A 15,536-nucleotide genomic window follows, 5' to 3' on the forward strand; every position below is an offset into this window, starting at 1 on the left:
TTACTCGGCGCTATTCGGTTGAAATACAAAGTCTGGGACTAAGAGCCTAGAGCAGGGGTGGGGAACTTCAGGCCCGGATGAGCCCCCCCCTTCTTGCCTGGATGCAGCCCCCAAAGCTCAGGGGTCCCTCCCAGTATTAGATAGCCTGTTGCCCCACCACTGGGCTGGAAGCACAAAATCTATTCGTCTGGCCCCCGCGCTCTGGTGTGCAAGGGGAATAAGGGGAGTGTTTCTCTCAGTCGCAGGCTGAGTCAGTGAGGGGGTGTTGTTGTTTTGGCTTCTCACTTGTGTGCAGCCCCCCCCCCCCCACTGATTTTTCTGTGGGTCAGCGGTGCCGACCCCAGAAAGGTTCCCCACTCCTGGCCTAGCAGGTCAGTTTCCTTTTCTTCCACTCGCATGAAACCTCGCCCAGGTTCCTGGCTGCCTGCTTTTTGTAATGGCTTGTGCCTTTACTGTGCCGGAGGGCCAGGGCCCAGAGCCCCCTCTCGCAGCAGACACACTGCACTGCACTCCGCAGTGTGCGCCTCCGGACCCACAGTCTGGGCGCTCTTCCCTTTGCAGCCGAAAGATCGTTCCCGGGAACAGCCCGGCGAGTTTGAAGCCCAGTTTCAGAGTCTAAAGCCTGCCAGGCTGCAGATTCATCACTTGGCTTGAGCTTCAAGCCGCAGGTGAAAGATGGGCTGTCAGCTCGCCTCCCGGGCTCGGGCTCGAACAGGCTCGCTTGGCACACGCGGTCGTACGCTTGCTCGCTCCCTGCAATTCCGCGCCGGGTTCCGAAGCTCAACAGTTCTGGCCTCTCCCTCTGGCTGCGCTGCGCTTCTGTGCGAGCCCGATGACAGAATCCATCCGACTCCCATGTGGTGTCATCGCCTAACCTGACCTGCGGTTCCCCTGCAGCCCAAAGCAAGTCCCTGCCAAGCAGCTGCAGAGGCTAACACCTCGGGATCTCTGCGCTTTGGCTTCCGATAGTCACAATGACCGAGACATACGCCGATGGTTCTCTACGAAGCGCTTTTTAAAGCCTTAAGGATGGACTCGGATAAGTTTCATGGGAGGAGGATTGGAACCCATTGCAACTTGATTGGAGGAGGTGGGAAAGTTTAGCCCTTAAAAGTTATCAATAAACGCCCCATCTCCTTCCTTTAAGGATTAAGAGAGATGCTCGACAATGATCACCTCGACCTCCCCCCTTACTAACGTCCCCTAAAAAGACAATACCCAAAGGCTTATTTAATAGTTGCTACATGAATTACTATTAAGAAGGCGAAAGAGAGCGAAGCGAATGCTGATCGATAGAACTGATTAAAAGAATATTGTATCACACCGACAAATTAATTCCCCCCGGGGTAAATTAGGTGGCAGCTTTCCACTCGTCATGGTTGCTAGAATATATATCCAGCCGCAATTTACAAAATTAATGAGATCTTAATTGGTCGTTCTGAGCTCAACTCCACATTCCGAATCGCGCTAGGTTTCCGCCAGTCTTTCTATCTCCTCAACTTTCCCTGCCCGTCGGATCGTAACAATTAGCAGCATGGAATTACCTGTCTGCTCCTTTGTGTCTCCTTCAGAGCAAAGGTAAAAGTCACCTCACCTATTAGCTCGGATAAGTGCTAAAGAGGTGGTAACTTGGCGCTACTACATGTTGAGATTGTGTGTCACATGCTTTAGCATAAATAAAGGTGTTAGGGGCCATATTGATTTATGGGATCAATTAATCTGTGCAACCATTTTCTGCAGTTCTTTGCACGTCTTGTTCTCTCCCTGGGAAGATCTTCACGCACACTGTCTTGCCACTGTCAGATGTAAACAGCAACAGGTCCCCTGTTTTAATAGCGCCCCGCTCACTTCCCAATGAAGACGCACGTCCCTTTATTTATCAGCTTGTTCGTCCACATGCCGGTTTCTAACAGAGCTACCTAATGAGAGTCACCTTTTTTCTTCCGAGGGATCTGAGCGTCTTTTAGCGTCACCAGTCTCAAGAAAGACAAGCCCCGCGCTATTACACTGCTTGCTACATAGGTATTAACTCCATTCCAATTAGCTGGCCTGGGATCGTTACTGGATGGAGCGGGCAACTTGAAAAATACGCCCAGACCATATTGCAAAGCTTATACAACTGCCTTTGTAAAAGTTTTGCAGTGCCGCCTTACACCCATTGGAAGGAGTCTGGGCGATTGGTTAAAAGACTAGAGAAAGAACTCCAAACGATTTTTAAAGAAATGTGCAATGCGGTTCCAAGAGCAGCATCGTGCGGGTGATAACTCGTGATGCCCTATATTGACACACATTTAAAAACAAATTGACCTATGAAGACGGTGGCCTCGAGCTGCCCAAAAGGCTCTGTTCTGAGCTCAAGCTCCTGTTCCACCGCCCCTACCAGGATTAGAGTCAGAGCGTCTCGTTAATTTCCTGGCTTTGGGGCCCAATCCAGTTCTCCTGATGCAGCTCGAATTCCACTGGGAGCTCTGCCTCCCGGGTCAGGTCCTGCCTTTGCTCGGCTTGTATCTGCGGTCTGAGCTTTAGCCATTCTGCCGTGCGGGAGCACCCGAGAGCGCGCTGCCTTTGCGGAGTATACACGTGCTGCGAGACTGCCTTGATACTGAAATCTGCTCAGACCCCCGGCGTCCTCCTCTCAGACATTCATACTCCAGCTAGCTCTGCCTGTGTGCAGCCACGGCGGATCTGAAGCCCATTTAGGGGACCCGATCCTGCTCTTACAGACTCAGCGCGAGGTTCCTCCCTGAGGGCTATGTGGCCCTCGCACCAGCGTGACAGGAGAATCAGGCCTTTTTAAAGTCCAGTTTCCATCCAAAAGGTACAGCCAAGAGCCACAGGCATGGGGCTGAAACAAGAACAGCCAGTGCATGAATTTCCCACCGCTCCTAGCTTGGGTTCAGTCTCCCTCACACCTGGGCCTGGCCCTGAGCACAAACGTTGGTAGGGGCGCGTTGCGCTGCTCCAAATCTGTGCGAGCCTTTGTAGTTGAGGGCTTGGGGTCTGACCGCGAAAACACATGCTGCAGACCTAGCGATCGCAAACACAGCCGGCCGGGCAGGGCCTTGCTAATATCCCAGTCCGGGCTACAGGGAAAAGCAACGATACTGCGCGAAACGAATCAGGCCTGGCTGCCTGAGCCTAACCGTCGATAGTTTCTATCAGGCCCACCTGAAGTCTTTGTTCAGGCGAGAGATGGGAGTCTTGCTTGCGTGAGCTCCGCAGCAGGATGGCTCGGGGCTTGGGGCTGAATGTGCAGCCGCTGATCGTGGGTGAGTTACCCAGCTCTGTCTGGGCAGAGACGGCTGATGTCCAGTGCTCCGCTTTTCACACCCGGGCTTTGCTAAAGGGGCCTCCCCGCGAGAAAGAGGAGCCAGACTCCGGGTCATTTCATACCCGCTTCCCCTTTGCTTTCCAGATGCCTTTGGAAATGACCGGACTCCGCAGGCGTTCCAAGGCGACAAGCCCCCCTCCCCGCCCTCTCCCTCCGGACAGCCCCGGCTGTACCCTGGCCGTGTTCCCCCGAGGGACTTCAAGGCCAGCTGCCGAGAGCTGTGTAAGACAGAACAGCGCGCACCGCTAGCGGAGCGCCCCGCTTGGCACCGACAAGCTGCGGTGAAAGTTAAGCCGGCCGGCCGGTGGAGGGCGGCGGGGAGTCTGGGTAGCAGCCGTCCCCGGCGGGGATCGGACAGCCCTGTTCGCCTCGCTGGAGGAAAGCAGGTTTGTGCTGATGGGCGCTTTGCTGGGATTTCCACGGCAGGGCCAGGAGGGCCGAGGGGTCTGCCAGGCCGCTGCGCTCACCTCCTGGTGCCTCCCCAGCACGGGGGCGCACGGAGTTAGTGGGGCTGGGTCGCTAGTGACGGACGGACGGGGGCTCTGGCGGGGCTGCTTGCGGGGGGGAGACGGGCGGGTTGCATTGGCTCGCTGGGCGGACTGGCCGCGCCTCCCACGGAGCCCCAGAGGAGGGAAAGCGGACCGCAGCAGCGGGGCCAAGGCGTTGAGCCAAAGCCCGGGCGAGCCCCGCGACGTGTACGGCTAAACCCAGCTCGCCGACGTCCTCTCCTGCCCTCCCGCACCGCTCCTGCACGGCGGGGCCCTGGAACTGGTGCCCTGCCCAGCTGCCAGCTCTGCAAGTGCCCTTCCTCCCTGCACCTATCGGTGTATCCTGGGCTCATACACACCAGCTCCCTGCAAAGCAATGTAAGAGGCGGGCTTGGGAAGCTGGGGGTGGGGGAGAGACAGAAATTGTCATTTTGTCAATTTCCCGCATGATCATGCTTTTATGAGCCTGTCCTGCAGCCTGTGCACACACAGCTTTTGAAATACTCTGCCAGTAAAATCTCAACGAACTTCCAGCCTCTGGTCACTCCCATAAAGCAAACACAATGGAGTGTCTCTCTTATTGGAAATAAATGTTGTCAGATGAGTAACACCAGGCAAAGGCCAGCAAGCCAGTGGGCCCAGCTGAAGACTACTGCACTTGCCAAACTGATTGCCTTATGACTCCAGAAAGATGAAGAGCAAAAAGTTTTGTTGCGTTCTCCTGCCCCTCTCCGCAGCCTGCAAACAGCCATTGGTTTTATTATGGCCTTAGATCTTTTTTCAGTTTGGAAAAAGAAAGGAAGGAGAGGAAGTTTGAGGTCTACTTTTATTCATATATTTTTGAGGAAGAGAATTAAATAACCCACCTAATGTAGCAGTTACTCCCTTTTAACAGTTTCCTTATTTCTGAAAAGACAGTTTAATAACTGTGGCTAAAACGGGCTTCCTGATCCCTTAAAAATTAGAAACAACAGCTAATAAAGACGCTAAATGAGGTAGGCTGCATGGGAAATGATGTAATTGCCAGCCTCAGATTTCTCTTTCATTTATTTATGTTTCAGGGATAATACACAACTAATTTTCCCCATAAAATCTTAAGGTTTAGGGCCTGATTCTGCAGTCCTGACCTAAGAAGAAATGGATGATTAGCTTGGAAAGACTAGCAAGAAGATGCCCTCAAGTGGCAGTACCAGTCCAAGACCCCTTTCTGATGGCCTGCAGGTTAAATGGCCATCTCATTCAAGTTACTGGACTCGGACTCAGGAGTTCTGGGTCTGACTTCCAGCTCTGTGAGCCCTGATCTACAATAGGGAATTGTTTTGAAATAACTCCTTTTATTTCAGAATAACAAGCTAAGTGCCCATAGTTCCAAGCCTATTCCTTTGAAATAAAGGACTGATTATTTAGTAACTGCTGCTTTCCTTGGGGAATACACTTATTTTGAAATAATCTGTGAGATATTATTTCAAAATAAATTATTTCAAAATAATTTCTTAGTGTAGACATGCCCTGAATGGCTTCTTGTACGATTTGGATTGCTTCTCTTAGGCCATGTTTATACTGCAGTGGAAGGTGTGATTGCTGCATGAGCTGGAATGTCTGCACCGGCTTTACTGCAATTAGCAAAGCTGAAAATTGCAGGGGAGACTCAGTAGCCAGGGCGTTAGCCCTAGCTGTACAAGCACGTTGCGTTCTTGGGTACCTATTTGCATTGCTAGTCCATGCTAGAGTCCCTGCTGCTACATCTGCACTGGTATTTTTAGCCATGCTAGTTGGATGCTAGCATGGGTATGCCAGGCCTTATGCCGCATTCACACCTTTGGCTGCTTTATAGACCTGCCCTTACTCTCTTTGTACCCTTTGAATTTCCAGCTGTAAAGTGGGTATATAGAGGAAACATTAAGTGACACACTGGTTTGAGAGAGCTGGTGAGCCACAACTGCAGCACTTAGCTTATTTATGTAGAGCCACTTGCACTTTCCTCTTTGAGATCATTTTACATCAGTGCCACTGAATGTGGTTAGGGGCCAGTGTGCAGTTGGAGGTGCTCAGCCCTTCTCCCCATTTCTTGTTTTCAGCACTAAGATGCCAAATGGAGGCCCTGCTAACACGTGATCTTAACAGACCCCACTGGATTGTCCATAAGTATAATAGTGCTTAAGACAAGTGAATTCCAGCCTAGCTAGTTACCATTTTTACGTTCATCATAACTAATTTCCCCTGTGGTTTCAATGGGAAAAAGGTATTCCTTCACTTCCTGGTTTAAACTGTGACAGTAGGGTGGCTGCTGGCAGTTGCCTCAGCTGCTGCCTGCATTTCAGTAGTAAATGAATTGACCACTGTGTATAATTTGTTTTTTAATCTAAAGTAACAATTTTGTAGCCGTCCTGCACACAGAGTTCTCTTTGAAATCAATCAGGAATTCTGTCTGTGGATCATATGCAACCTGTCTGTAAAGCACTTTGGGAGTTGCGGGTGAAAGGTCAATGTAAGATAGTTGGTAAGATTGTGTACAGTTTAGTCTTTTATACAGGTTAAAAAGGCAAATGACTGTTACCAGGACCCACTGTTCTCATGTGATATAGTAAGAAATGGTGTCAATAGTTCCCCAAATGCTCAGTATTTAATTCATTGGATATAGCTTCTTTCTTTTGAGTACTTTTTTGCTCCTGCAAAAGTGATGTAGATTTCTTTAGTGCTTTTACAAAGATTTTTTAAAAATTACAAATAGTTTGTCCTTTGAAAAGAGCATCTTTTCAAACCCTTAAATGAGAAGTAAGGAGGGAAAACCTCACTTAAAAAAAATGACTTTGGATAAGTTTTGAATTTCAAACGCAGTTGTTGTTTATATTTGGCTGACAAAATACCTCTCACATAGTCTCTGAAAGGTGATTACATTAATCAGTGGGCCACTTTAGCAGTTTCACATTTCACAGCACCATAACAGCACCAAGTACATTCAGGGATATGTGTCTATACACTTCCCTCATTGTGATACTAATTTCCACAGCTTTTACTGTGCTGCCATTCATGAATGCTCAAGTCATGGAACCCCTTCCTCTGTCCACCACCCAAAAAGTAAAAGCCCCCTGCACTGTCAAGTGCTTTTCTAGGACTTAAGCTGGGCTGCAGCATCACTTTTTACCTGTAGAAGTTTTTGAGCCCTTGCCCAGAAAAGTACTTAATTAAACACATGCAAGTAGTTGCATTAACTTTAATGAAGTCAATTAGAATAGTGATGTGCTTAAAGTTATACACATGCTTACGTGCCTTGCTGAAGTGGGGCATTACTGCTAAAGTTTTAATGCATTTCTGAGCTGCAGTAGGGACTTTGCAGTGTTTGAGGGACTTTTAAAGAAACATACTTCACTAAACATTTCACTACAATGGCAAAGGCTTAGCAGCCATGGGAACTGTTGTTCTGTATTTATCCATCAAAATCACATTCAGCATGGGCACCAGAAATGTACGTGTCCTCACCTTGTGTTTGGTGTTGTCCCCCAACCCTGACTGCAGTCAATGGGATAGTCTTGACTGGCAAAAAGGATCAAACCCACAGTGAGGCCTTACCTCCACAAGGCCATGTCTGCATTATAGATGAGATTGTAGCAGCTGCAATCAATCTTCCAGGGTTTGAATTAGTGGCTCTAGTGAAGAAACGCTAATTCGAACTGAGAGGGCACTCCCGTCGATGCCGGTACTCCTGCTTCTATGTGGAGTAAGGGAAGTCAAAGGGAGAGTGTGCTCCCTTCTTCTTCCCACAGGCTGTGTCTAGACTGGCCAGTTTTTCCGGAAAATCAGCTGTTCCTGCGGACCACCGAAAAAGTCACCATGGACCACCATCCATGGACCACAAGTTGAGAACCACAGGCCTATGGGATATAGTGTTGACATTTAACGTTAAACAATTTCCACATGAGCAATTGTTAATTATAATTCATTAATATCTTGTGGCGTAGAAGATAGTCGAGTTCATGTTTTAAAGAGACAGGATTCTCTAGAGGTTAGAGCAATTGGAAGACCTAGGTCACAGGCAAGTTTCTTGGGTGGGATTTCAAGAAAGCCTAAATGACTTAGGAGCACAAGTTTGACTTTCAAAGAGATTTGTGCTTCTCAGTAACTTTAGGGGCTTTTGAAAATCTCACCTTAATGTCTGTCTCTATTTCTGCATCTGTAAAAAGAATCCAACCTGACCTCCTTTCTGTTCTCAGAGATGTAAGAGACACTGGGAAGTGCTTAGCAAGTTTAATGTTAAAGAATTTCGTGTGAAGGGCAGATCCTGCCTCCTCCTCCTCTCGGAATCAACTTGTGGAATGCCTTGCTAGAGGATGTTATGAAGGCCAAGGCTGTAACGTAGTTTAAAAAAGAACTAGATATGTTCAAGGAGGATAGGTCCATCAGTGGCTATTAGCCAGAGTGGACAAGGATGGTTAACCTAACCCAGGGGTGGACAATTTTTAATGGGGAACCACTCCAAGATTTTGGTAAGTGGTCAAGGGCTGCACTCCTGTGGAAGGGGTGTGAAGTCTGGGGTGGGAGGTGCAGTGTAGAAGGGAACTTGAGATAGAGGACTGGGGTGCAAGTGGGAGTACAGGGTCTGAGAGGGAGCTTGAATGAAGGAGGGCGTTATGATCTAAGGTAGGGCTTGGGGTGCAGAGTCCAGGAGGGGTTATTGGTGCAGAAGAGGATTCTGGCCTGAGGGAGGGGTATAGCAGGGGTTGAAGGGTCTGGGAGGGAGTTGTGACCTGGGAGAAAGGGGGAAAAGGGATGCAGAGGGCTTGGGTGGTGATGTGGGGCAGGGAAATGGGGTGCAAGGTCAGGGAGGTGGCTCCCAGCCAGCAACTCTCCAGGAACCTGAGACAGGATCCCTACCTGTGTGCTGCATGGACTGCTCCATGTGGCTCTGCTCCAGCATAGGGATGGAGGGAAAGAGTGAGGGAGGGGAGGGGGGGAGTGAGGAGGCTTCATTCACTGGCCATTGGGAGCTGAGAGATTTTGCTAGGGGGCAGGGATAGTGCACAAAGCTTTCTCCTCCCTGCCCAGACTGCGTAGCAATTAGCAGCCTGCTGTTTAAAGTGGCTGCAACTGCTCTCTAGTAAGTGTGCTGGCACAACGGCTATGGGTCGGATCTGGCGGCTTGGCGTGCCAGATCCAGCCCGCTAGCTGCCTCTTGCCTACCCCAGCTCTAGCCTCTGTTTGTCAGCAGCTAGTAATGAGTGACAGGGAATGTCTCATTTGATGATTCCCTGTTCTGTTAATTCCCTCTAAATCACCTAGCATTGGACATTGTTAAGAGACGGGAAACTGAGCTAGCTTTGGTCTGACCCACTATGGATGTTCTCATGAGTGATGAGAGCCTCAGAAGGAGTAGAATCAACAGAGTTCCAACATTCAGTGGGACAAGATATAGGCAGGTTACACAAAGGATCCAATGTAGATAGCTCCTCTTCGTCCTCATCCATGCAGCTCCCTTCAATACATTTCCTTTTTTTTTTCTAATAGGGAATATGAGCAGAGGAGCTGAAATGTCTTTTCCAAGGCTACAAAGACACATTGTAGGCCTTTTCAGAGTAACATTGAGAAATCTGCAAGTTAACAATAGCTATTTGATCTCTCAAACTCAGGGTGGTTGAAAAATTATTTAGTTCATCACTGGTTTGCATTAATAATCAATGAGGTCTGCAGATGAAGCTCCAAAAACAGGGGCCTGGATCCTGTTTCTGTTCAAGTCAATGACAAAACTCCCATTGATTTCTGTAACTCCAGTTCAGGCTTTTGTCTTGTGTGATCACATTTAATCTTTCTAATTTCAAACATCAGTGGCACGTGCCTATTAAGGGCTAGTTTCCTAAATGTTTGTCTGTCATAACTGTGGTCTGGTTTGTTTTTTACGGGGATAATGCACTAGTAACGGATGTGTGCTCTAGCATACGTACATCAGCAGAACCATTTAACCCTTTCCCTGTGGACAAAGTTGATACCTACTAATGGGTATGGGAGAATAGACTTCGGGCAAACTCTGCTGGCCAGTTGTGTCTCATGTTTGTGGTATTCTCACATCCTGAGCATAAGCTGCTGAAACCACAAATAAAGAGATAATAGAATTGAAATTAAAATTAATTACCATCCTCACTGCATAGCAATCAGACTCAAATCAAAGATGAGGCGAATATCATAGAATCATAGAATACTAGGACTGGAAGGGACCTCAAGAGGTCATCGAGTCCAGCCCCCTGCCCTCATGGCAGGACCAAATACTGTCAAGACCATCCCTGATAGACATTTATCTAACCTACTCTGAAATATCTCCAGAGATGGAGATTCCACAACCTCCCTGGGCAATTTATTCCAGTGTTTGACTACCCTGACAGTTAGGAACTTTTTCCTAATGTCCAACCTAAGCCTACCTTGCTGCAGTTTAAGCCCATTGCTTCTTGTCCTATCCTCAGAGGCCAAGATGAACAAGTTTTCTCCCTCCTCCTTATGACACCCTTTTAGATACCTGAAAACTGCTGTCATGTCCCCCCTCAATCTTCTCTTTTCTAAACTAAACAAACCCAATTTTTTCAGCCTTCCTTCATAGGTCATGTTCTCTAGCCCTTTAATCATTCTTGTTGCTCTTCTCTGGACCCTCTCCAATTTCTCCGTATTTTTCTTGAAATGCGGTGCCCAGAACTGGACACAATACTCCAACTGAGGCCTAACTAGCGCAGAATAGAGCGGAAGAATGACTTCTCGTGTCTTGCTCACAACACTCTTGTTAATGCAGCCCAGAATCATGTTTGCTTTTTTTGCAACAGCATCACACTGCTGACTCATATTCAGCTTGTGATCCACTATAACCCCTAGATCTTTCTGCTGTACTCCTTTCTAGACAGTCGCTTTCCATTCTGTATGTGTGAAACTGATTGTTCCTTCCTAAGTGAAGCACTTTGCATTTGTCTTTATTAAACTTTACCGCAGACCATTTCTCCAGTGTGAAACTTGGAGAAACTTGGCCTTGCTCCCCAAAGAATATGGTAACCTGAATTAAGTCCAGCTGTGAATACTTTCCAGCACCTGTCCTAGGACACAGGTTAAGAGCCAAGACTGGTATTCACGCAATTTTAGGTTGAAGAAGAAATAAGACATGCAAAGTTTTGATGCTCTGATGGACTTGGAGAATTTTGCAATGCAGGGGCAGCCCAAAGGGGGAATAAATGAGACTCCATCCACAACAAATCATGTTAGAGTTGTCCTGGCTGAATTATTCATTATCATTTATCTGCAGCAGGACAAGCACTCACCAGCATTTGCTTCGTCCCCTTTCATGCAGTTTCATCCTAACTGAGCATAGGCTCTATTGTTTATGGTGCATTGTTCTTTTGCAGATCCTGCTGCCTTAGGGTGTAGAGACTTTCGGTTTAAACAGGTGGCTATAATTAATTATTCAAAATGATTGTCAGGAATTTGGATTTTTTGTTGGTTTACTGACCGCGTACAAGTAATAAGCATTGTACAAAAACAAGGCAATTGCATGCTGTTTGGGGTATTTCTGATTAAAAAAACATGGTTTCAGCTTATTGTGGTGTTTCAGCAGGCTGGCATTCTTTGTGAGAACTTCATTTGTTGAAACTGTTTAGGTTTCTTGTTGGTTGTGTATTTAAAGAGCGATGTCAGCTTAAACGGTTTCATATGAAAAGTGGAAGTCTCCTTACCTCTAGGAAAGTGAAACCATAAGTGTCTTTAATTTCTAATTTCACACAAATCCATGAACCATTCACCACACTCCTATCTCACCCCTCCCCCTCAACCTCAAGGACCTCTGGCTTTAGTGGGACCACAGCAGAGACTTAGCTGCTAGTGGAAAAAATTCAGATGGTCTCACCCAACAGACTTAAGTCAGTTGCTATAACTCAAGGGTGGGATAAAAAGGCGCAACTTGCCCATGTATGCAGACACAGAGATGAGTTGGAAGAAGATTGGAATGAAGATATTGTTTCAGATCTGTGGTATACAGGATTATTTAACTTGCAAACAGGAAGGGGGAATCTGAGATTTCTCTAGAAAACAATGATCATGAATTTCCTGACAAATCTAGAGAGTGGGCTAGGTTCTAAATGTTAAGTGCCAGCAGAAAATTCCAGCTGTGGAGTGGAACTCTAAGGGTATGATGCTTGCTGAAGTGGGCTCTGCACCAGCTGCCTGGCCTCCTCCACCCCTTCTCCTTTTTGCAATTGTGTGACACTGTTGACTCATATTTAGCTTGTGGTCTATTATGACCCCCAGGCTACGTCTAGACTATGGAGTTTTTCCGGGATACCAGAGGTATCCCAGGAAAACTCTGCCACCTCCAGGGAATGTGTCTGCTCTTTCAACTTTTTTTGCGGAAGAGCAGATGTGCTCTTTCAGAAGCCCTTCATTCCTCATTTTAGGAGGAATAAGGGCTCTTCAGAAAGAGAATGTTTTTCCAAAATTTGGCCCTGTATGGACAGCCCAAATTTCGGAAAAGCCTCTTCTGAAAAACAATTGAAAAAACGTACGAAAAAAAAAGCATCAGTCTAGCCGTAGCCTAGACTGTTCCTTCCTAAGTAGAATATATAGCTATACTGTATATTAAAGATAAATAGTCCATATATATATCCAGTGCTTTTTTTTGGGTTGGTACACCCCAGGACAGTGTACCGGCACCTATCTTCCCTGCCTAACTTAAATGAATGCATTCCCCTCGGGCGTACTGGCACCTCTTTTCCTGGGGTGTCTGGGCTCCCGACGGAAGTCTGCTTGGGACATGTGACTCTTAAAGGGGCCGCGATGGCATTTCAGCTCCTGGCACAGTTTTTGTTTCTTTGTTTTTTGCTCAACATCTTTCCCCCTGGAGTACTGGCATCTTTTGTCTTACAAAAAAAGCACTGTATATATCGATATATATATATCATAGCTTCCAACTGCCAGCCTCCCCTGGGCAGTTGAGCTTCTTAACAAGGGTTTGAAATCTAGAACCCCTCTGTTCATTGGTCAAGCCTTAGCCAGGGGGCGGGGCTATCAGGAAGGCCAGGGCTATATCAAGCTCACTAGTAAGTGACCAGGGAGTTTGCCAACAGGGGCAGCTCACAGGGAGTTTCGTGAGGGAGTTTAGAGGGAGATGTGGAAGGGGGCTAGGTACACGTGACATCCTTTAACACTTTTAAACTAAACTAAAACCAAAGCTACCTGATTAAACCTTTCAATAATCTAATTCTCTGTAGGAGAGAATGCAGGCAGACGCCCACCAGCAGAGTGGGAGCTATTCTGTTTATTGCACCTGCCCTATTGATGGATGGCATATGTGTGCATTCAATGCAAGGAGCTCCTGGCCCTCAGAGACTACGTACAGGCTTTGGAGGCCAGGGTGGCTGAATTAGGGGTGCTAAGGGAAGCAGAGAGGTTTCAGGGAAACAGGAGAACAGTCAGACAGCCCCTGTGCTGTTGAGGAGGGTGAAAGACTCGGGGAAGGAGAACAGTCAACTGAAGCAGAGGGAAACCATCACATAGTTGGGACCCTTCTTTCAGATGATATTGTGGTATCCTCTTGCACTGAGGATACTTCTCCAGGGGACGGAACTACAGTCATTAGGATAAGGCAGGGTGTTAGTAATGGGGGATTCGATAATTAGAAACATAGACAGCTGGGTTTGTGATGACTGGGAGAATCATATGGTGTCTTGCCTGCCTGCCACTAAAGTTGTGGATCTCTCGAGACATCTAGATAGACTTATGGGTAGTGCTGGGGAGGAGCCGGTGATTGTGGTACATGTAAGTACCAATGACATAGGGAAGGGTAGGAGAGAGGTTCTGGAGGCCAAATTTAGGCTGCTAGGAGAGATTGAAATCCAGGACCTCTCTGGTAGCATTCTCTGAAATGCTTCCAGTTCCACATGCAGGGCCAGGTAGGCAGGCAGAGCTTCAGAGTCTCAATGCATGGATGAGATGATGGTGTAGAGAGGAGGGGTTTAGATTTATTAGGAACTGGGGAAACTTTTGGGTTAGGGGGAGCCTATACAGGAAGGATAGGCTCCACCTAAACCAAAATGGAGCCAGACTGCTGGCACTTAACATTAAAAAGGTTGTAGAGCAGTTTTTAAACTAAGGACTGGGGGAAAGCCGACAGGTGAAGAGCACATGGACCAGACAAGAGATCTCTTAGGGGAGGGTCTATTAATAGAGATTCTCTATGTTCTAGTCAGGAGGAGATGATGGAAGATAAGTATAGGTCAGATCAGATGAGACACAATCAATGAAAAAGAGTCTAACACATCAGGAAATGGCAGACCGATAAATAGTGATACATTTTTAAAGTGCTTATACACAAATGCTAGAAGTCTAAATAATAAGATGGGTGAACTAGGGTGCCTCATATTAAAGGAGGATATTGAAATAATAGGCATCACAGAATGCTAAGGGAGCCATCAAAATAAAAAAACTCAATAATTATGGGGGATTTCAACTATCCCCATATTGACTGGGTACATGTCACCTCAGGATGGGATGCAGAGATAAAATTTCTTAAATGACTGCTTCTTGGAGCAGCTGGTTGTGGAACCTACAGGGGGAGAGGCAATTCTTGATTGAATCCTAAGTGGAGTTCAGGATCTGGTCCAAGAGGTAAATATAACTGGACCGCTTGGAATTAGTGACCATAATGCAATAACATTTAACATCCCTGTGGTGGGAAAAATACCTTTGCAGCCTAATACTGTGGCATTTAATTTCAGAAAGGGGAATTACACAAAAATGAGGTTAGTTAAACAGAAATTAAAAGGCACAGTGAAATTAAAAGGTTTTGCGCAAGAGTGTGTCCACACTGCTATGTGCTTTTGCGCAAGAGATGTGCTTTTGCGCAATAGCCTCTGTGGCATTGTGGATGCTTTCTTGAACAAGAAAACTCTGATGGCCATTTTAGCCGTAAGGGTTTCTTGCATAAGAAACCCCTGTTGCCTGTCCACACTGCCTTCTTGTGCAAGAGCTCTTGTGCAAGAGGGTTTATTCTTTGTGGGGAGAGTAATACCTCTTGCGCAAGAAGCCCTCTATTCTGATGCTTTACTGTAAATTTACTTGCACAAAAACATGTGTGCAATGTAGATGCTCCACAAGTTTTTAAGCAAGAACGGCTGTTCTTGTGCAAGAAGCCTGCAATGTAGGTGTAGTTTGTAAGCATTACTAATGTCTAAATATACCACATCTACCACTTTCCCCCATCCACAAGCTTTGTTACCCTGTCAAAGAAAGCTGTCAGGTTGGTTGTACACAATTTGTTCTTGACAAATCCATGCTGACTAATACTTATCACCTTATTATCTTCTAGATGTTTGCAAATGGATTCCGTACTTATTTGCTCCACTGTTTTTCCTGGCACAGAAGCTAAGCTGACTTGTTCATGATTCACTGTTGTTTTTTTATTGATAGGCACTACATTTGCCCTTTTCCAGTCTTCTGGAATCTCTCCCATAGTCCATGACTTTTCAAAGATAATGGCTCAGATGTCTCTTCAGTGAACTTCTTGGCTACGTCTAGACTGGCATGATTTTGCGGAAATACTTTTAATGGAAAAGTTTTTCCGTTAAAAGTATTTCCGCAAAAAGACGTCTAGATTGGCAAGGATGCTTTTGTGCAAAAGCATCCGTGCCAATTTAGACATGCTTTTGCGCAAGAAAGCTCCGATGGCCATTTTAGCCATCGGGCTTTCTTGCGCAAAAAAT

The sequence above is a fragment of the Pelodiscus sinensis genome, chromosome 7, assembly GCF_049634645.1.
Source record: "Pelodiscus sinensis isolate JC-2024 chromosome 7, ASM4963464v1, whole genome shotgun sequence".
Taxonomy (NCBI): Eukaryota; Metazoa; Chordata; order Testudines; family Trionychidae; genus Pelodiscus; species Pelodiscus sinensis.